The following is a 5,000-nucleotide window of genomic DNA, read 5'->3' as shown; positions in this document are numbered from 1 at the left end:
TGTGAAAATATTATAATATGTTATAAAATATTATAATAATCCAGGTTTCTCGTAGCACTAGGCCACTTGGTGTGGAATAAATATACTATTAAATTAGTATCTAATTCTCTCACCCTTATTAATTAATTATAATTATGCTGCATTTATTTCTAAATGCTGTATTGTTTCCGTGAGAGTTTGGCGCGCTGTTGGTTGGGGCATTTGAATTATAACGTCGGATGTAATCAATTGAACCACACGCGTATTTATCGTTATGGTAAAATCTGGCGTGTGATTGAGTGGATTTCATCCAGATAGTCTTGGCTGACGAGCTACAAATGGATATGTAAGTAATATTACATTTAATTCATTAATAGCGAAACAATTGTCCAAAATAATCTGTATTTTTGTTATTTTTTATTTGCCCTGTCCGTGTGAGCTAACAGTCGTACTTGGCTTTCAGGGAAACAATATTTCGTGGTTGAAACCTTTTGGATTAACTGGTGCTAGAGTGATCAATATAGTGACCACTCTCTTATATTTATTTTGTGAAAATATTATATGTTATAAAATATTATATAATCCAGGTTTCTCGTAGCACTAGGCCACTTGGTGTGGAATAAATATACTATTAAATTAGTTTCTAATTCTCTCACCCTATAATTAATTATAATTATGCTGCATTTATTTCTAAATGCTGTATTTGTTTCCGGAGTGAGAGTTTGGCGCGCTGTTGGTTGGGGCATTTGAATTATAACGTCGGATGTAATCATTGAACCACACGCGTATTTATCGTTATGTAAAATCTGGCGTGTGATTGAGTGGATTTCATCCAGATAGTCTTGGCTGACGAGCTACAAATGGATTATTGAAGTAATATTACATTTAATTCATTAATAGCGAAACAATTGTCCCAAAATAATCTGTATTTTTTGTATTTTTTATTTGCCCTGTCCGTGTGAGCTAACAGTCGTACTGGCTTTCATGGGAAACATGTATTTTCGTGGTGAAACCTTTTGGATTACTGGTGCTAGAGTGATCAATATAGTGACACTCTCTTATATTTATTTTGTGGAAAATATTATAATATTTTATAAAATATTATAATAATCCAGGTTCTCGTAGCACTAGGCCACTTGGTGTGGAATAAATATACTATTAAATTAGTATCTAATTTCTCACCCTTATTAATTAATTATAATTATGCTGCATTTATTTCTAAATGCTGTATTTGTTTCCGTGAGAGTTTGGCGCGCTGTTGGTTGGGGCATTTGAATTATAACGTCGGATGTAATCAATTGAACCACACGCGTATTTATCGTTATGGTAAAATCTGGCGTGTGATTGAGTGGATTTCATCCAGATAGTCTTGGCTGACGAGCTACAAATGGATTATTGTAAGTAATATTACATTTAATTCATTAATAGCGAAACAATTGTCCCAAAATAATCTGTATTTTTGTTATTTTTTATTTGCCCTGTCCGTGTGAGCTCACAGTCGTACTTGGCTTTCATGGGAACATGTATTTTCGTGGTTGAAACCTTTTGGATTAACTGGTGCTAGAGTGATCAATATAGTGACCACTCTCTTATATTTATTTTGTAAATATATATAATATATATATATAATTTATAATATATATATATATAGACACACAGACCTACATTCACACTCCCGCGTATACGTTTATACATATATTTATATATGTATATATATATATATATATATATATATAATATATATATACATATATACACATGCATACATATATCGAGAAGTGATGAACTACGACCGTTTCAAGCGACTCCATTTAATGAACAGTTGCAATCATTATATCAACATAAGGATTGCATTGTTCAATTAAATGGAAGTGCTTGAAACGGTCGTACTGCAGCACCTCTGGATATCCTGTTGCTCATTTTGATTTTATTCACCTTATTTTGAGTTGTACGGATTGTACCGCACTAATTTTTGGTGCTTTTACGTAAGTGCCTAATTCAACTGAATCTCAATTATATATATATATATATGTATATATATATATATGTATATATATATATGTATATATATATATATATATATATATAATTATATATACATATAGTATACATATATATATACGTATATTTTTATATATAAATGCTTAAATATATATGTATGCATGCAGACACCTATATGTATATGAGGATTAAGTTGCGTGCACATATACATATATACATGTGTGCGTGTGTGTGTGGATATATGTGTATGTATAGACGTCCCCTTCATTTATACGGACATGCATATGTTTGTATATGTGCGGGTGTAGGTGTGTGATAGACGGATGTATATACGTGTGTGTGTGTGTGTGTGTGAGTGTGTGTATGTATGTATGTATGTATGTATGTATGTATGTATGCATGTATGTATGTATGTATGTATGTATGTATGTATGTATGTATGTATGTATGTATGTGTGTGTGTATGTATGTATATGTATGTATGTATGTATGCATGTATGTATGTATGTATGTATGTATGTATGTATGTATGTATGTATGTACGTACGTGCTTATAGAACTCGTTTATCGTTGCAAACTTTGGCAGAAACATACCTTTAGTTCCTGTAAGTGATTTCTACCATTCTATAAAAATTCGACCTTAGACTGTCTTCTTATATTTCACTTCCACTAAATATATCTAATTCCATTCCTTTAAGCTTTATTCTAATTCACCCATCGCTCTATATTTCTCCACTATTAGTTTTCTGCTAATTTCTTTCTTTCTCTTTCTATAAACTACCTTTGACGTTATATCTAGTAACGGTTTTTCTTAAAAACTTGATAGCCTTCCCTTCATCATTATAAGCAGTCATCACAATCTGTTAAAATGTCTTATTGATTAGTTTGGTTTCTTGCTTTCCCTGATGAGAAGGTTGCATTGTTTTACACCATTTTATTCCTTCTGGAATAATACCAATGTTGTCTTCGAAACATATGTCGGAAGTAAAATAATTTGAATAACACCTGCGTTATATATATATATAAATGGAGTTAAACGCAGGTGTTATTCAAATTCTTTTACTTCCGACATATTCAAAGGCGGCGAGCTGGCAGAAACGTTAGCACGCCGGGCGAAATGCTTAGCAGTATTTCGTCTGCCACTACGTTCTGAGTTCAAATTCCGCCGAGGTCGACTTTGCCTTTCATCTTTTCGGGGTCGATAAATAAAGTACCAGTTTTGCACTGAGGTCGATGTAATCGACTTAATCCCTTTGTCTGTCCTTGTTTGTCCCCTCTATGTTTAGCCCCCTGTGGGCAGTAAAGAAATATATATATATTATATATATATGTAATAAAGTATTGATTGGGTATCATCTGATGGTTGATGTTTGATTGATTTAAGTATGTTTCTCCATTTTCTAATTTTGAAGTATATATATATATATATATATATATATATATATATATATATATTTGCATCCTTTTTGTCTCGGGAAACAATGGAGTTGCGCATAAAATAATCTAGTCCGGCTTTTACATTTTCCTGTCCTAATACATTTCCTGCTGTGGCTGTGTAGTCCTATCCTGGACAAACACTCCATCTGGCAGGTGCCGCAAATGTAGGGAAGACTTTTCCTGGCTGGTTGTAATGTCATAGTTTCTTGTTGACGTCTTTCCTTGTCTTTCCATTTCTGCTCTCTCTCTCTCTCTGTCACTCCTTTGTATTCCTCTTTTTACGGTACGTCGTCAATCTCCACGGTTGCTGGCAACTGCTTCCCAGTTGCTAATATTGATGTTGCAGGCCTTCATGTCCCTTTTGCAAACATCCTTGCAAATATATATGTATATTATATATATATATATATATATATATATATATATATATATATATATAGGTGAGAAAGTTGGTGTGGGAAAGCACGTGGTTGAATATATAGAAGATAGTAAAAAGTGAAAAAAACTACAGAAGGCTTGTTTTAAAAGGTTAAAAATATATATTTGAGACAATATGTCTGAAGAATGTTATAAATTTTTTTCATACAATGACATAGTTTTTGAAGAAATGACCGGTTTCGCGTTCAGCTTTTCAAATTTCTTACATCGTTATGTTTACGTTGAGAAGAGTTATCGTTATGCTTACGTTGAGAAGAGTTCCAGATAAGGGGAAGTAATAAGTGATTTCTTCCGGTGTAAGTGAGATAATCGCTTAAAATTTCTTGCCTTTCTTTGGAGTGAATTTCTCTGTATAAGTATGTTGGAATGGTTAAGTTGGGCTTGTATTTTTCAATGAAGAATGTTTCCTTGTTTAGTCTAATTTGTGTTGGTGTTCCGAAGCACATTGGTAAAATGGAAGATTAAAAATGTGGTAGTAGTTGCTTTGCGCATTTCTCAATGTGCTCACTAAAGGGTATCATTCTGTATTCTGGGAATGCAATCTGTTGTGGAAGAAATCACTTATTACCTTCCCTTATCTGGAACTCATCTCAACGTAAACATAACGATAACTCTTCTCAACGTAAACATAACGATGTAAGAAATTTGAAAAGCTGAACGCGAACCGGTCATTTCTTCAAAACTATGTCATTGTATGAAAAAAATTTATAACATTCTTCAGACATATTGACTCAAAATATATTTTTTAACCTTTTAAAACAAGCCTTCTGTAGTTTTTTCACTTTTTACTATTTTCTATATATATATATATATATATATGTATATATATATATATGTATATATATATATGTATATATAACATATGTTATATATATTCGAGTGTGAACATTGTGTACAAATACAAATAAACAGCTCGTGTCGCATAAATTAGAGCTCAAGTAGAATGGTCTAGAAGGTAACTCATATAAAGGGGAACAAATTCCACTGCTTCAAGTGGTTGTTACAAAAACAGAATATATATAAAGACACGTAACGTATTATATATTTTCATGAGGCACTCCATCGGTTACGGTGACGAGAGTTCCAATTGATCCGACCAACGGAATAGCCTGCTCGAGAAATTAACGTGCAAGAGGCTGAGCATT

At 32.5% G+C, this 5,000-nt stretch overlaps 1 long non-coding RNA gene across 1 annotated transcript in view; it reads left to right on the top strand.

The window, feature by feature from the left end:
- LOC118767342 overlaps positions 1-5,000 on the top strand; it is an 11,110-nt gene that overhangs the window by 3,141 nt on the left and 2,969 nt on the right. The window contains exon 2 of the long non-coding RNA XR_005003265.1: positions 4,881-4,884. This is a non-coding gene — a long non-coding RNA (uncharacterized LOC118767342). The remainder of the gene's footprint in view (positions 1-4,880; positions 4,885-5,000) is intronic.

Source organism: Octopus sinensis, linkage group LG20, assembly GCF_006345805.1.
Source record: "Octopus sinensis linkage group LG20, ASM634580v1, whole genome shotgun sequence".
Taxonomy (NCBI): Eukaryota; Metazoa; Mollusca; class Cephalopoda; order Octopoda; family Octopodidae; genus Octopus; species Octopus sinensis.
The sequence above is the reverse complement of the archived record's forward strand: the minus strand, read 5'-3'. Positions and strand labels throughout refer to the sequence as shown.